This window comes from Lonchura striata, chromosome 2 (genome assembly GCF_046129695.1).
Source record: "Lonchura striata isolate bLonStr1 chromosome 2, bLonStr1.mat, whole genome shotgun sequence".
In the NCBI taxonomy this organism is placed as follows: Eukaryota; Metazoa; Chordata; class Aves; order Passeriformes; family Estrildidae; genus Lonchura; species Lonchura striata.
In genome coordinates, this window is record NC_134604.1 from 24432236 (window position 1) to 24450474 (window position 18239).

The 18239-nt window shown below is 39.6% G+C and overlaps 1 protein-coding gene across 50 annotated transcripts in view; it reads right to left on the bottom strand.

Annotated features, from left to right (window-relative positions):
• ZBTB20 (zinc finger and BTB domain containing 20) overlaps positions 1-18239 on the bottom strand; it is a 471634-nt gene that overhangs the window by 9471 nt on the left and 443924 nt on the right. For all 50 annotated transcript variants that reach the window (XM_021548945.2, XM_021548925.2, XM_021548918.2 and 47 more), the window contains one exon: positions 17402-17589. The gene's annotated coding sequence lies outside the window, so the exon portion shown is untranslated. The remainder of the gene's footprint in view (positions 1-17401; positions 17590-18239) is intronic.

Here is an 18239-nt window from a genome sequence, read left to right on the forward strand (position 1 = left end):
AATAGAAGCTGGTAAGTGTAAGTAAATTAAACTAACTTATTGTTACTGTCTAACAAATGTACAGAGCAAATAGCACTGAAAGCAGTTGATAGGCATACACATGCCTTTTAGCCCAGCAACGTCTCTCTGCTCCACCCTAAGGAGTGCTTTACATCTCATTCACAGGCAGTCCAACACTACTCACTGCAATTTTTAGGCACATGTGGCATCCTCCCTGCTCTGCCTTTTTCTTCCCATTTATTCACTGCCAGTGTCTCAAGCACCCTCTATTCTGGTGGTTCCAAGAGAAACCACCTTGGACACAAGCAGTTATTTCAATTCTCTGAGGCAGCTGATGATTAAAGAGAAACACAAAGGTCAGAAAGTGGAAATCACAACGGGGCCAAGCTGTCTGAAGAAGACCCATGTTAACAGATGTAAACCAACCTGTACCAGAAGGTTACTAATTTCCATATGTGATTAGCATGCTGAGGGGAAGCTCACACAGAAGAAACAAGGAGGAAATCACTAACACCATGATGGAAGTTATGAAATACATCTGTCTTGTTCATAAGCTTAGCCAGGACACTTGAGCTTCTTTCTCCAATGGGACTGACCATAGGACTAGAAAAACATCTTAGAAACTGTGAGACTTTCCTTCAAGGGCACTGCAACTATTATTACACAAAATAATGTAGAGAAGAGGTGTATTTCCTCCTTCTTCCTGACTTACTAGTTCTCCAAAGGCCTCCAGGGCAGTTCCAGATGCTTACCTGTCAAACATTTCAGATTATACAAGAACCTAAAATGTATTTACACAAAAAGTCAGAACCCTTGGCAAAAGCTTTGTACCAGTGGGGCAACAGGAGGGTGGAAAATTATTGATAAATAGGTGACACCTCTTTTCACGACTTACTATAGGCCACAGCAAGTGATTGTACAGCTACCCGTTTATCTCCGTCTATCTTTGAGTAGTATCAATGACTACCTGGTTTGCTCCTAGGACTCACTTTCCCAGAAACACATCTCTTTGCTTGGTTTTTTCAAATGAGATATTTGATAATAAGAAGAAATATGCAGCAATCCAACCCAATAACCCCAAAATCCTACCCTGAACATGCACAATGTGGAATTTTCTACACCTACCAGAGAGGCTACAGACAGGTCACTTAATTTGAGAAAAGAAACCTACTTTGTTACTATGCTCCTTGGCAGATAAAATTAATTTTGTGAGCAGAACTCTGAAAAATGCATCCTTAGGACAACTCCTTTCCAGAAAGGCATGACATGCATCATAAGACTGGATGACTTCCTGGGAACATGAATTCTGCCATTTACCCACAAATCATGTACAGAAAGGAGGAAAGGCAAGGTTCATCTATAAGTTTCAACAGCCCTCCTCAGGTCCTGGCTGTGGGAATCAAGAATTGTATAGCCACAGTGTATTTGGTCCTGTCATAGTTTAACATGGGAGGAATTTAGGGAAGTTCTTAGCAAACTTAATGAAAACAGGCAGTTGAAATTGATCCTGGCTACAAAAAAGAGATTTGTATGCATTTTTAAGAGTGATGTGAATAGCTGTCATATAGGAACGGATCTAGTATGCTCCTTGTGGTGTAGAAGCTAGTCTGAAAGCCAACTGAGCCACTTCGTAAGTGGCATTATTTTTTACTGCTATTAGAGTTTGCCCTTAAAAAGATCCTCCCATTGTTGGAACACATACCACTTCTTCAACTGAGAAGCAACTGAAATTTACTCCTTGATGATAAAAGAAGGGTCATTAGAAGAGATACACAGTAAATGGTAAAAAAAAAAAGCTAATACAGATTTTGAGGATGATTTTTCTAAGCCACCTTCCTTGACATTCAAGACTGTAAACCATATCTAGCCAAAGTCCAGGCAAACAAATAATTTGTATAAGTGTCAGAAACACTATTACACAAGACACATCAGTATAAAGAGCAGTTTTAACAAATTCCAGAGATTGGTCTGTAGCAAAACCTGCTGTTCAAGGCAGATCCTTTCCCTCTTTGCAGGAAACTGGATCCAGGTCCAAGTTTTGTGGTTGTCCCCTACTTCATGTTGTTTTAAGCTGAAAGTCCAAAGGTGATGTTGCCCACAAAACACAGACTTGCCAATGCAGGTTTGATTCTAAGTAAATGCCACATTTTGACAAGGACTCCTAGAGCCTTGGACAAGGCAGAAAGTGTGTCAGCTCCTCACAAGGCCCAGCTGCACACATGCACACTCACCTACTCGTCACTGCACAGAATGCCCAGCTCAGGAGAAAGACTCCTGTCTAGGGCTCTCCTCAGGCCTGCCACTCTTTTAAATTCGAGACAGTGGGAAATTTTCTGTGAAATTCAAGTGGTCTTTGTTAAGTACTCCCTTTTTTTTTTTGTCCAGTAAACATGATGTAGAGATCCCAATGGACTTATTCTGAGAAACTCCTGTAAAATGGTTTTGTCCCCTTTCTGTGAAGCAAGTTCTGATTGGAGGGGTATTCACAAACCATATAGGAAAGAATGGGTGTGAAAATGCAAAGGCCATTCTTACCCAGATGGGCAATGAATAGGCATTTGCCAGTTTAGAAAAAAAAAAAAAAAGGCAGAAAAAAAAAAGAAAGGAAAAAAGCCCAGACAACTGCACAGATTATGCACATTTGAAATCCTCCTGGGATACAATTTGAAGCTGGCATGGCATAAAGGTGAAACATATTACTGTGCAACTTTGAAAAAGGCTTCATTTGCCCGTATGCAAATGTACCGATTAAACTCTCAGGCTATTCACAGAAACATGCATGGAATTCATCCTCAACTAGTAAGAAGGAACACAACGTGGATGGGAAAGGAAAAAACTTTTGTTGTGTAATACATGACTGAATGCTTAGATTAGTGTTTCCCTGAATCTCATCCACCCCTCCTGCTGACTTTTATGCTATGGGCATTCAAAAGAAAGTAGATTTTACCATGACAATAACAATGACAAGCTCTCCAAGTACAGTACCAAAGGGGAAGGCAATGGCAGAAGGAAACAACAGGCAATGGACTCCTGGAAGATGCTATAGAAAACGTGGAAGTGCAGCAGTGAGGTACATCAAGCATGGCTTGAGGCAGTTTTCCATTTGCCCAAGTTACCACACACAGATCTAGATGAAGCTGGAAAGTAATGGCTCGAAATGATGATATTTTTTTGTTTGTCAAAACCATAAAAAACTACCCCCCAGAAAACACATGATGTAGTAGAACCAAAAAGATGGACAGAATATTGAACACTGCAGGCCATACAGAAATGGCTACGTGGTACATTTGAAAATGCATTTTGCAAGGTTTTTTTTTTGCACAGCCACTAGATGTCCCTTTCTGCAAAGCCAGTTGCTGAAAGTCTTAATGCTAATAACTGAAGGATATCTGAGAATTTGATTTTCTCTAGTGTCTTTTAAAATCACAGTATCTCAAAACTCATTGCACAGTAATGACTACCATCTCTAGAAACACAGTGGTGATGAACCATCACAGTTACTGCAACTCAGTGGTAGTTCAACACCTCAGCACAGCATTCACCTGAAGCAAAACTGCCTAAGATGCTGGAATCCAAGGTTCTTTGTGAACTTATTGTGTGCTTGTTCACAGGAGTGACTAGCAGAGTGAAATCCAAAGGCTGTATATTGCTTTCATACTTATGGGGAATAGAAAATAATTGTTCTAGATCCTTGAGAACTGGTGGGCTTGATGAGACAGATATATAGTTTTTGCCTCAATCATCCACAGGAGAAATTAAAAAATTTATCTGGCAAAACACCTCACTGATGTCTCACTTACACAAGATCAACTAGCTTGGTATTTTTGCCTAGTTTGTCTTTCTGACAACCTTCCCAAGCCTTGCCTTGAGAAGAATGCACACTTCCAGAGATGGTGGAAAAGTTGGAGACACATCTCATATAGAATATGGTCTCTATGTTCTTACTATCAAAATTACAAATGTTTCACTAGTTGAGAGAACACCCTGGGCTAGGACAAAGATGTAGAAATTAGGCTTGGTAGGTGGCCTTCCTACTTCTGGAACTGCTTTTCTGTGCATCAGTAATCCAGCCACTAGTTTCTGAGAGCACAACAAACATAATAACCTCCTGCTGCTGGAGACAAGCAGTATAATCTAGTCCTTACTCTCTTCCTCTACCCTATGTGGTTTTGGAAATCTTTAATCCTTGGTCTCCATACCAACTGTTGGATGGCCTCCTCTTTGTATCAAATGGATGCATTATTTTCTTCAGACAATCATCTAGTCTACTGTTTTTCCTCATGTGGGAATAATTTACCTACACTATTTCTTCAGAAATTTGTCTACTATGTTTGCAATAACAACATTGTGGATCTCCCCTCCCTCCCCAGACAGACAGTCTATTATCTTTCTGGCAAGAGAGATTTTGTAGTATTTAAATTTGAAACTGATCACTCAAAACCTTCCCCTAACAGACAGGGAATACTATTGACCATTTTCCTCTTTACAGCACTCCCTCATATACTGGAAGATGCCTCACTTTTCTTCTTTAGACCTGTCTTTTCTAGAAAATACAAACTCACGTCTCCAAATCATCCTCATTGGTTATAGGTATTCTCCTCCTTCTTATCTTTTTCCATCTTCTACCACTTAAAATGCAGCCCAAATATAGATCAAGTATTCTAGCTGAAGGAGGTGAATGAAGGAGTTGCCTATATATCATTGTCTATGATAGTCTTTAAAGACCTTACAGAATAAATAACCCCAAGCAAGCAAAGACCTGCTATTAAAATAGATCTTCCTTAAGAAAGATGTATGCGAGTAAAGAATCCTTATGTTGGAATGAAGTTCTCAGCTCTTTCCTAAACACAACAGTTCACTCAAAATACAGCATGTCCATCACAATGTGAAGGCTACTATAGCCCGACAATTTCCATAGAAAGTTCTCATTTCCATAATGAGTGTCTCATATTCCAAACTTTGCATTGTGTAACACCTGTGGGTGCTTTCTTCAGCTTCAATGACCTGATTTATCTCAATTGAGAAAGCTTTATTTTCTGTTGTTATCAAGTGAGTTACTATAAAACTGGATTAACAGAGCAAAAATTCCTATCTAGTGTCTCCATACACATTAGTCCTGCATCAGCTTCCAACTCTCTGGGACCAATTTAGTGGAGTAACATTTCCTCCCCTCAAGGAAGTGACCAGAATTCAAATGCTGAAATCTTAGCAATGTGTGACTTCTTAGTGCATCTCAAAGATGTGCAGAGATAAATTCAACCACACCCCCTCAGACTGATTCTTCTGAATATTTGGCCTCATTTTAAACAGGGGCCTGCAAGAGGAAAAACTTCTATGGAGTTTCAGGAATACAGGAGAGCATTTGTATCCTCAGCAGGAGATCTGACCAGGAGTAGCCCTTGCTTTCTGTTGCTTTAAAGGTTTGCTGGAGTTTTCACCCAATCATCTGCTTGAACATCTTGAAAATCAGTATCTCCTTCTATAATATCCATCCAAAACAAACACCAGATGACACTACACAAATTGCCCTAACCCTACCAGATTGTTGTTAGAATCAAAATATGTAGCAGTCTACATTTAACAGGAAGTACTGTATTTTTACCAGTACAACATCTATTAATGTGTCAGTAATGCAATCCATGGAAGAAAAAATCTCTGTGTTCTGAAAGCTGTCAAACTTCTTTAAATTTTGTAGCTAATAGCTACATTTGTTTGAAAGACAGAAATGCATCCACACACAAACACAACCTTATTCTCCAAGGAGAAAACACACCAAGGAGATGGCAAATAAGAGTTTGCTTAAACTTTTTGTCAGGAGACTTTTTCTGCAGACTAGAAAATGCTCAGCTAATTGCCCTGCCCTTTTTAGCATTTACTGAATCATGAGACATTCATTTTACATAAAACTGAAGACTAAACTATAAGCATTCCATATATAAACTGGCTTCTATATCCAGTGGATATAAATCCCTAGTGTCAAGCACAGAAGCCTCTATTTCAGCCTCCAGGCCTGGTTGGGGCAGTAATCCTGTTTGCTCTGAAAACCACAGGTGGCAACAGCTGTGCCTCAGTTTGCTCCACACCTAGAACAGGGACAACATCATTCACCCAATCCTGCAGGCCTGCCTGCCTCAAGGAATTGTTTTGCATCCTTGGATAAAGAATACTACAGAAATATAAAGAATTAATTCCACAAGTCTCTTCAAATTTTATTCATCAGGCTTACAAAAACCTAGTTTTCTTCTCAAAACTAATCTAGTGCCTTAATTCTTCCATTTCTCCTTAGGGTCAGCATCCTACTTACAACTAAAACTCCCAGGTAAAAACTGGGTCCAATTCACAACAGTGTAGTGACCAAAGTCAGTATTGCTGCATGTTCAGCTATTTTTAAGTTAGGGAAGTATTACATTTTGAGCCAATATATTTACTTTTCCCACTTTCAATCCAATTAGTATACTTGCTATTTTAGAAATTCCAAAGACACTTCGAAGAGTGCACAGACAAAAGTAATTTTTTATTCCCAGGCACAGATCTGGGGTCCAGTCAAATATACCTCCACGCTAAATAGTAGCACACATATACACACAGTCTGATTATCTCGTTCCTTTCTCAGACCTTGTCTGCAGACCATCTACAACCATGCCATTGTATCACCATAGCACAGAAATGAACCATAGCACAGAAATGAACACAGAAATGATGGGGGATACCTCTGTGGGTATCTACACCACCTCCAAACAACATGTATAACATTACAGAAGCAGCCCTGGAGCTGTCATCACAGCTGCGTTAACAGGGATTTCAACAGGCTGCAGCCACATCACTTCAAGGGTGCTAATTCCTGAGCCCCAGTCAATTGTAATCTATTTATGCTAGTGAAATAAAAGTTTGCCAAATAGTATTTTAATGCACTTCTTTAAAATGCAAAGGGAGAAGACCTTACAACTGCCCTCTTAAAACAAGAATCAGAGAAAACAACGTCTCCACATGATGGCACCATTTCCTAGGAAGAGAAACGAAGCTGTGCTCATCCCTTCTTCACTAGGGAACATTTTCATGTCTTACATGAAATCTGTTTCAACCGCACTCTCTTGTTCTCAGAGAGCTCATGCATGATCCTACCAGCATGGTACCATGTTTTAACTGGCTATAAGTTTAAGGGAGTTCAGCTCTTTTAAAATCTAGCTGCATCTATTGCTCATTTTCCTTCCCAGTGCCAGGTGCTGTTACTTGGAGTGCATGCTTCACTGGTGGACCCACAGCAAGAGTCACCCAGCAGGGAAAGGGGGAGATGGGCCAGCGATGCTGGTGTGAGCACTACCTACTCAAAAAAAGATTAGGGGGATGCTTCTTGGAAAAAAAATTCTTTGGAAAATAGAGGCAAACAAGGTGATTTGTTTTGCTATTCTATGGTCCTATAGTTTGTTTAAATTTTGTTTAAATTCTAATAGTGCATTTCAGACTGAATTCCCATAAGGAAAGTGGATAAGGATTGCTTCCGATTGTCTTGCTGTGGAAGATTGCATAAACTTATATTCTCTCCCAGAAACCTTATTTAGGGAGGAGAAGGGGCTGGGGTTGGAGGTGGGAGCTGTGTCTGGAGATTAAATGAATTAAAAGGCTAATAGGTACGAATATATTAAAACATGTCTCCAAAAGAGACACCTGCTATTCCATGAACTCTCTCATGTTCATCCTGCAGTGTTACATGTTCCCCCAGGCAGAAAGACAAGGAGAAAAAGCTTATCAATCTGAGTGTGGTTAAATACAGTAAGCCTGAGAGCCTGTGGGCTTTGGTTAAAAGGAAAATATAGATTAAAACCTCTTAAGGTAATTACCTGTTTAGAAGGTTTCCATTCAAGCTAGAATCCTCTGCAGGGAGTGTCTGTAGCAGTCTGTTAGGGAAGGGTTGCAGCCAGTTATGGTTGAGTTTTGTGGGAGAGACTGTGGTAGAGCACTGCTTATTTCCTCTATGATAGACTGAAAGGCATTTCTCTGGAAAGAGATTTTGTTCTGGTCACAGAACTATGGTTGATGGGAGAAACAAGGGATGGATGAGAAATTGTAAATGCCAGTCCTCAGGGCTGAGAAATTCTTCTCTCATCCAGTGCCTCTGTCTCGGCCCTGAATACAGGAAAGCTATCATATGAAAATGCTAGATCTTATTTGGTTATTTTTTCATTTGTCTTTTTTATGTACTAGTGAAGAAATAATTAGCTTTTTAACTAGTACAACTGTGTGAATATTTCAACTTAGAAATATTGTGAGATACATATTCATAATGTTTTGGACTGTGGTTTCTTTAATCTGAGTTTATGGGACGAGTGGTCAGGCCTGCTTATAATTCAGATTTAAATATCAGTGGGAAAAGAACACTCTCATGTCTACAATACTGAAGGCCACAGGAAATGTTCCTGTCCTCAGTGAGACCTTTGCACTCCCTGGGACCAGACTTATTTCCAAAACCACTGACTTAGTTTTGATAAGGAAATGTATGGCAGAACAATTTAAATGAATAGGCAATAAGCAAGAACACAGCATTCCTGGATGGCTTGATACCATCAGATAGAACTCTAGATTTACATGTACATTGTCAGTTCCAATGTTTCCCCCAGCTCCCTGGGGAAAAGGCCCTGGAATTACATGTATAAACAATCATCCAGACACCAACAGGTGATACTAATGCAGTGCATGGGGGTTATATCTCAGGTCTGTCTTAGGCACATTCTACCCTCTACTCATCCAAAAACACTAGAGATAGCATCTGGAAGTTTTACTTTTGAATACAGGGAATATGCCCTGTTTTGAAATGTAATGTAGGATCAAAGCACAAGGTATTCTGGTTAAAACTGACATGGTTGCCCACACAGGCATGAAACTATGAGAAGTCCCTTTCTCTGTCTTTATTTCCTGTATCATACCCCTTTTCACACAAAAATTGCTACTTAGTGGGTTTCTTCCTCTATCTGTGTAACATCAATAAATTACACGTTATCACTCCTATCATCTAGTTATAAAGAGCCTTTCAAGATTTTTAATAGATGCACAATATTGCTACACTTACATTTTCACTGGTTAAGAACGTAAAAATAGCTGCTGTGAGATTACTCTTAATTTATACTACTTCCCTCTCGTGGGCTTTCAAGAAGAAGCATTTCACCACATGTCACAGATGGATACAGAGTATATATTGCACATCCCAGCCAGGCAGAGATCCTTTCAATGTTTAACAGAACAAAGCTGGGATGAGTAGAGGTTCTAAGATTTGTTTATCTCTTTTTCATCGGTGCAGTTAATTCCTCAAGGAGGTATTTGCGCTGACAGATTCTTCAATTCTCATTGTATTCTATTTCCTGAGTGGTAGGTACATATGACTGGGATCTCATGCTATTTTAGCCTCATGAACAATGAAAGCAGCCATAGAAAATATAAATGGGTGGCACAATGGTATCCCCCTCTAGAAACAACAGCACTTGGTATCCTCGGGAATTCAAATGCACAGCACCAGGCAGAACATGCTGCTGTGGTCTCCATGGGCCAGGATGCCAGACAAACAGCCTGATGCAAACAGCCTGAAGTTCAGTGACATTCTGATGGCTTTCAAATTACTCTCACCCAGAGAGCAGATCAAACCACATTTCTTGTGAACATGATTTTACTCTGCAACACCTCCTAGCACACTTTATAAACATTAGTAGGTGGTATTAAACAATCCCTTGGTTTTATATTTCAGGTTCTCTCCCACTACCATGTTATGGCTTCAGTTCAAAAAAAGGTTCAAATGAAAAAGCACCCTTTGTTCAGTCGTTCAATGGAGAACAATGCAAGAATTGTTTTGGTTTTCTCTAATTTAAATACTGGTTTGGTCATACCTTGTTCTAAAGTTACTGAGGGGGATCATAGCACAAAGATTACATGGCTGCTCTACCACAGGTAAACAAAGGAGGAGAAAGTGATTGTGGAAGCTTAGAGGAAAAGAGCAAAAAGCCTCAGTGCTAAACAGATCACAGTGGTGAAAAGGAGCAGGAGGTGACCAGGTATGTTTTTACATCTGCAACTTTGGAGTTGTGTAGCTTCAACAAACCAGCCACTACGACACCAGTCAATGTTTCTCAGTGCATGGAAGGTGTTTCCCTACAGCACCCAAGGGACTAACGGTGAGAGATGCAAGCACTGAGCTGCACAACTTTTAACAACTCACAGTAGGACAAAAGGAGATGGAGATGCAGCTGCTTTAGTTTCTGTCAAGCAAGAGTCACCTGTCAAACACTGAAGTATTCCTCTGAAGACCATATTAAGGAAATGGCACATTTGGTTTAGTCTTCTCATCCAGTAAAGACAGAGGAGATGACAGCAGTAGCATGTATGGTTAAGACATAAAATAACAATGATTGGCATGATTATGTTTGACATCCTTCAAGCCGATTGCAAAGTGACAGTTTTGGTATGTGCAACTTTGAGAAGAACAACTATTGAAAAGAAAAAAAGAAGAGGAAGTTAGTCAGAAAGAGTCTGAAAGGAAAAGATAAGGAAGTAAAATCCATAAGAACAGCAGGGAGGTGGCCTTAATACTTTAATAGAGTTCATATGCATATCCAAGGACAACAAAAGAAAAATTAGGAAGTAGAAAATGCTACAATGGTTAAATAACAAGGTATAAGAGTTCATTAAAGCTGAAAATTTATTCTTCCAAACATGGAAATCATGCCCAAGTGACATTAATAGAACTGAGCATAAACTGTAGCAGACTAGATGTAAAACAAAGATTAGGTAGGGTGAAGAGGAAATTTAAAGAAAAACTCACCAAAAGCATGAAGAGAAATACTGTAATAAAACATTATTTAAACATACCAGAGAGAGAAAGTTAACAGAACAGTGATTGGTATCTACAAAGTGCTGCAGACTGTGTGGATTGATAGATCAGGTAGGCAAGTAGTGTCAGTGTGTTAACAAGACTACAATCTATGAAAGCAGTAAAGGTAAGCAAGGACATTACAGAAACTCTACTGTGGAATTGACATTATTGGTTCATTTTAAGGATGGAATATGATGGAAGGTAAGCCAGCTCAAGGGAAGGAGAGGAAAGCACTGCTCTGGAGACTTATTAAAAAAACCCAAACTGAACCAAACACAAACCCCACACAACAAAACAAACAAACAAAATCCTAAATATTGAAAAAAGTACTAGAACATCTTGATACATTGAACAGTGATAGATATTTATATGTATCCATCAGTCCCTCACTTCACGAGTGAAGCAACTGAAATATATACAGAAGAAGGATTTACTGAAGACTGTGAACATAAAGAACAGTAATTAAAATCTTGAAAGGGTTGACTCTGAAGACAAGACAAAGTAAACTGAGAAACAGACTGCAGACATCTTAATGGATAGTTAGAGTGTGTCTCTCACTGGCTGCAGTATGACTTACAAAGAGAAACACTACAGCATTACCAACTCAGTCACCTCAAGAATGGAAGCTACGGAATTGTAAAGAGCAGTAAATCTTATCCTTTTCCTTGGTATTTAGAAAGGATAGATACACTGTAGAAATATCTTCAGGATGTTCCCTGAAATAATGGGAGTTAGAAGCATGCACAACAGTTGTAAACTAAAGCTGAGACTATGCATGTTATCACCGACTGTTCTCTCAGTGGAAAGCAGTAAGAAAAGTACTGAACACCACCACAACCCCACACCAAGACAATATTACAGGGGCATCAAATAACAGAGCCAGCATTTAGGATAATTAGACAAATGTTCAATGTGCATCTATGTGTTACAATTATAAGTGATTTGTGCATCAGTGAAAGTTGGGCTCCACAGTTGCTTTTGAAAACATGCTCACTGACTTTGTAACTGAAGAACCATATGCTATTAGCCATTTCTCAAGAGACAAAACACCCAAGAGACCAACCTGACAAAACTCAGTGCACCAATTAGAATATAAAGACCAGTTCCTACCACTAGCACATCTTTCACTACCAGTTCTTCAGTGTATTGTGATGGTTTTTTCAAGAGACAGGGTGAGTTCAGCTTAGAGCTCTGCATACCTGCATTTGTACCTACATTTGTCACTACACAATTCAAGCAACACATATCTGCTACTATGAAAACCACAAGTTATTCCTGACTGATACTTCTTTGATAATTTTACAAACAAAAATACAGGTGCACAGGACATACAAATCACTTACAACTATTAAAAAGAGAGCAGTTACTAAACAAAATTTCAAATGTTCTGCAAGATGAAAATAAAATTAAGTGTTGTGACATCAGTATTTGAGAACTATGGATATCCTTGCCTTCAGTTTAGCTTTCTACAGAAAAGGCCTGCATCATTATTATTATATCATCTAAAATAGATATCTAAACATACATAATTTCTTAGGTCACCAAAAACAGCCTAAAAATATTCAGCATTAGCTAAGACATGCCATACATAGATTAGCAAAAATACAGCTGAAATGAGTATTGACATACTGCCTGACTCCCTAAACAAGGAAGCTGGTAGAATCAGGATGCCTCCTGTCTTCACTGAGAGTGAAGACTATTTGAAAGCTCCAGAGCAATACCTAGGGAATCACAGCCACAAATTTCCAGGGAGAGGGGGAAGACCATCAGGGCATGTAACCTGCCACAGAACCTCGAAGAGAAACACAGGAAACCTAAAAGGTAGAGATGAGGCCAAACCACTTTCAGATCTACCCAGCCTCTATACTAGCCCCAGGCAAATTGAACTGGCAGATTCTTGGGAAGGGAATGGTGGGTCCCTCTAGCTGCTCAAGAAAATGAAATCCCAGAGTTTCCATATTCACTCTTAATGCTCTGTGGAGTTCAGGAATCTTGTGAGGTTCCCACTTTATCTTTTCCTGTCATGCTGGAAGGCTAAGAACCTACAAAAATCAGCAGTTAGAAGGAAAAAAAAAAACAACAAATACTCTGCTTCAAAGTTCCTGTCCTGTGAAAGCTGAAAAATGCTGGAATTGGACCAAGTCGGCCATGGCACTTGAGCATGTAGAGAAAAAGAGTTCAGATGTGGTCTATCACTGACAGTATTTATAAAGTGCATTCTATTTAATGCAAAAAACCACCCCCGTCCCTTGCTAAAACATAACTTTAGAAAGTCCTCCCTTATTTCGACAACCTGCCAGTGATTGTTTAACAGGTTTAAAAAAACATATTAATGCCTTACTTTTCTTCTCAACTCATTCCTTACCAGAATCTCAGGTGTCTGCAAGAATTCAGTGTCCTCTAAAATCATAAATACTGCTTCAGACGTTTTTCCAGTGAATGTCCAACCTGCCTCTCAAGTCCCATGGAAACTCTTTGCAAAGATGTTGCTTTTGTCTTGTCTGGAACAAATTCCTTCACAGATGGACCATCCAATGTCTAAGAATAACTCTTTTAACTATCAATAGAGACAAAGAGATTCAGTTGCACTGTTCCCGTGGGATTCCTTTGAGTTTGGACACATCTGTTAAGATGCATACATCAGAGCCTGAATGAAGGTTTTGTCTGATTGTATCTTTGAGAACTCGTGAAAGTTTCTGCCAAAATGATCTTATCTCTTGGCACACTTGCAAAACATATACAGTTATAGATGCTTTCTGAAGGCTCCTGAAATAAGTGGACTATGTAGACCAGACCAATTTAAATACAGCCAGGTCCTGATGACTTTCTTCTCTCACTGAAATCTTTAGAAACTTTACCTGAGGCTGCTCAGCCTTTGAACTACAAGCCTTATTATGCACTTTATGCATTCTCTATCCATAGGCAAGGAAATATGTGAAAAAAATGTGAATAGAACCAATCTCATTGCTTTCCTTTGCTTTTTTATGACCTTTCCAGAACCTGTGCTTGTCCTTGCATGAGCACGTTTCTTCTGGGTAAGCAGACAGATCTCTTTGTGACAGCTGAGCAGCTAGAGGTATAACTCAGCTGCAGTTCTATCAGCTCACTCCATCACTTAATTCCAAATTAATTCAAAGTGGTATTTTTTATCTGCCAAGTGCTCCATGAAAACAGTTACCTCAGGAAGCACCTCTTCCTCTAACATGTTTCTCCAACTGTATTGCATTTCTCAAGACTAAAAGAGATGAAACTGGACACAGTGCATCCCGTGTTCTGGATTTAGTTTCAAAGATTAATCCGTGCTGGAAATAGTGTTCCAACCCAGAAATCTAGGACCCAGTCCTACAAATTTGAGGAATAATGCAATTTCATTTGGAATACGTGACACCAGAAGCAGCATGTAGAATATACTATGCTACAGAATGAAACCCTAAATTATGTTGTACAGCAGATATGACTTTACCCAGGTGTTGTTGTTTTTTTTTTGTTTTTTTTGTTTTTTTTTTTTTTTCCCCCTAAGTATTCATATCAGTAAGACTGGCATTCAGACTATTGCTTTAGGCTTTCTTCACCTCTGCCTTTTACAGCTGAGGAGCAGATGGCTATCACTGAGTTTTTATTTCGTTTGCTTGGAAAAAAAATTTGATCTGAATCATTCCAAAAACACCCTGATATTTTAAAGTAGATTGGCTTCTGAACACTTCTCATAATAATAAATATGTGGTGCTGTTTTCTGCCAAGCACTAGTGACTGTGCATGCAAAATGGTCAGTGAAGATTTCAAACTGATTTGAATAGGTGGTCCATAAAATGAAAGCCTTTTTTTTCCCCAGATACATAAATGAGGCCTTATGAAACCATCTGTACATCTGTGCATTTTTCCAAGAATTGATATACCCTACCATGCTGACTCTTTCTGGGTGCTTCTGGTATTTTCAGAGAAAATTCCTCCCAAACTTCCTGTCTAATTTAGTTATAAAGTATTTTTGTATTATTTGCCATCCACTAGAAAACTCCCCAACAGAATGAAGAATGACCTTTGAAAATGAAGTATCTGCCCAGCTGTGGCGGTACAGGCAGTAGGATGGTCTGGGCAAGGGAAGAGAAGCAATGTTGTGCTGTCTAAAGGTAGAGGGAAGGGCAGTTAAGTCTTGCTGACTCAAAGAAGAAAAGCATCACCATGGGTCCAAAAGCTGAGAGGATGAAAGATGTGGCAATGTAGCTCTGAGGAAGAGGGAGAGAAGGACAAGGAAAGAGATTCTAGAGTGAGAGGAAAATAATCGACCCAAAAGACAGGGCACATCAGAGGTACAGAGAAAGCACTTATAACTGCAGGGAAACCCATTTCTATTTTTGGGAGCCACAAAAATCAATCTTTTGTGTCCATGAACATATTCTAGCACTAAGGATTGAGGCAATATTAAAAAAGAATACCACAAAACATGGTAGAAAGCTACAATAAATATGCAGTAAATATTCATCATGCCTCATTTTAGTTCATGTGGGTTCTTGCCATTTTGCAAGGGCATGCCAAACACTAATTATATGCATACCACCTCTAACAAATGCAGCCTGATAAAGGTCATAACCCATCAAAAACAACTGTGAGAACTTCTATTGGTTTCAGAGTACATGGAATCAGCTAACAGAGATAAATACTGCAAGAAGTCTTACTATTTCCTGAATTTTTGCAAGACCCTAGGTATATTCTGGGAATTAAATTTCAACAATTTACAAGCTAGGACAATGTTAACGCTGAAATTGCTATTAAACCCATTGCCTGAAAAAAAATCCCCCACACTTTCAGTGTGAAAGAAGCATCTAACCTGGGCTGGCAGTTTACTCCTATTTATAGAATAATACAATTGTTTAGGTTGGAAAAGGCCTTTAACATCATCTGGAAGGTGACTTGGAGACACTAAAAACTTAGAGGTCTAAAAGACACTGTGCACAGAACAGGTAGAACATGAAGAGCTGCAGGCTCCACCTTTCCCTGCTACCCTCTGCCAATATTCCCCACCCTGAACTTGGCCACCTCAGAAAGCAAAAGCAGGAGCTCATTCTCCAAGTTCCTTAAAATCCCTGCTGGCCTCTGTCCTAAGGTTGCTTTCATGGGTTTCCATTTGTACTGTCAAAAAAAATCAGTGTGAGGTTTCAAATCCCATTTACTAATGAACTCTTTCATCTTTGTGAATGGGATAAAGGGATTCTTTGTTTGAAAATAAGGATTATTTTTTTTCTTCTTGTTCTGCTGATTTTTTTCATCTTTTCACAAGCTTTTTGTTTTCAGAAAACATTACAAGACAAAACCGCACCCCAGTTTTAACAAAGAGCCCTATGTCTCCAATTTGAAAATAATTCTTGTATATACTAAATTGCATGCTGCCTGCTGTTAAATTGTTTCACACCTTTTTCTTCTCCCCAAATCGCCAGGTGAGATTTAGGAAAGTCTCCCCAATGTTTACCAGCTCTATTAAAATCAAGATCTCTAGCAGAAGCTCATAATGAATAAAGTCAGAAGCCAACAGGAATGAATTGCAGCTAAAGTGATTTTGATAGTGATGATCCCTATAACCCAACTGCTTCCAAGCTTGGCCCTGAGGCAGGATTTTTAAACTAAAGAAAGAAAAGGATATACATACTTTTTAATCTGATTTTTTATTGTCATGCCCTGATTTTTTTACAGGCTTTTGCAAAGTCTGGTTGGCTTCTGAGCTGTTGAAACCTGGAGTCATCATCTTCTCTTTTTCCCTCCTCTTGTAAACTTATAACATTCTAAACCACTGCAGAAGAGGTAAACTATATATTCTAAAACTAGTGAGTGATGAGATTCACATTACTCTGCACATTCTTGCCCAAGAGACTTCCAGGCAAGGACCTCTGTGAAATGACAATGTTTTGAAGAGCTGGTGAGGTAAGGTGACTTTCCAAAATCCAGTTTTAATAATCTCCTCCCTTATTTTGTATTTTTTGGCAAAATAGAGAAGAACATTTTCTAAAGAGCAATTAACCCATGCTGAGTAATCTGAAAATGAATGCCCTCAAAACAAGTGCCTTAAAGCTGGTAGAACCACACAGATCTACAAAGATTTTCCAGACTCTCACAGACTGAACCTCTCCACAAAACGCTCCCCTTTCTTAATGGAAACTTTACAATCCTGAGCTGCAGAGCCAAGCACATGTTTTCAGCACAGACTGAAATCCCCCAGTCAGGAGATATGGTTGGGTATTGAGAAGCTTGTGACTACCTGGAGAGGAGCACCAGTTCTATCTGGACAGGGACATGCTTGAGGGGTCTTTCCCTTTTTAATTTGTAATAAGCAGCAACCTGACCTAACAACACACTCCCAGCTTTTTCTGGCTGATTGCATTATCACAACCTTAACACAAAACTATTCTGCTTTAGATATAATTCCCAAAGAAGGGAAAAGGTAAGCCCTGAGGAGGTCCTGTTTATGACATTATGGGAAGAGCATCCAACTGGAAAATGTGGTGCACGGTAAGGGAGGTGTTTTCAAGAACTCCAGCAGCATGTTGGTGTACTCACAATCAGATGACCCTGTGTGTGTGTGCAGGTTTGTTGGTGAATGTGGAGAGTGGATGAGGGCCGGGCTCAGAGAAGGAACAGCTTCAAGGTTCAGGCAGGGAAGGCCCGGCTTGGCGCTGCATGCACCCGTCTGAGTAATCTCATTCTCCTCAGACGCCTTCTGGTTTTCAGCTGTCTTGGGTTTCTTCCTGAAAATAAACAAAGAGACCTTTGAAGGGACTGACTGCATATTTGGGAAAAGGCATTTTTAGAATCTGTTAAAGATAACTTTCTTCCCCCACCACCACCCCCCTCTCGCCTCTCTTTTTCTCTTACAGGGAAGGATGCAGAGAAGACTTCCCTCCATACTTCTTGTTTGGAAACGAGCTGCTCCTTGTTTTGACTCTGATGCAATGGCCCTGAGACTGTGTTACAGCACATAGGCCAAGCACGAAGCTCCTTATTCTGCCCCTACTGATGACATATAAAATGAAACTCATCCCAGTAGTTTAGACAGTCAGAATGCCTTTTGACAAATATTAACCAAGGCTGTAGCATTCTGAATAGAGAGAGTTATACAGAAATATAACAGAATTGTCTGAAAAGCAAACAAATATGCAAGTTTCCAGTTCAAAACAAATCAGTGCCGAGACTTGCTTTGTAGGGAAAAGCACTGAGGCAATTTTGAGATGCAGAGGTCATCTAAGTAAAGCATTGACTTGGAACCTGAAACAACTGCCTATGAGCACTGAGCACACGAGCTCTCGACACCTCCCGTCATCCAGAACCTCCAAGGAAGTAAGCCTCAGTAGTACATCAAGCAGGGAGTCAGGCACCACCTTAGCTTCACGGCTGGAGA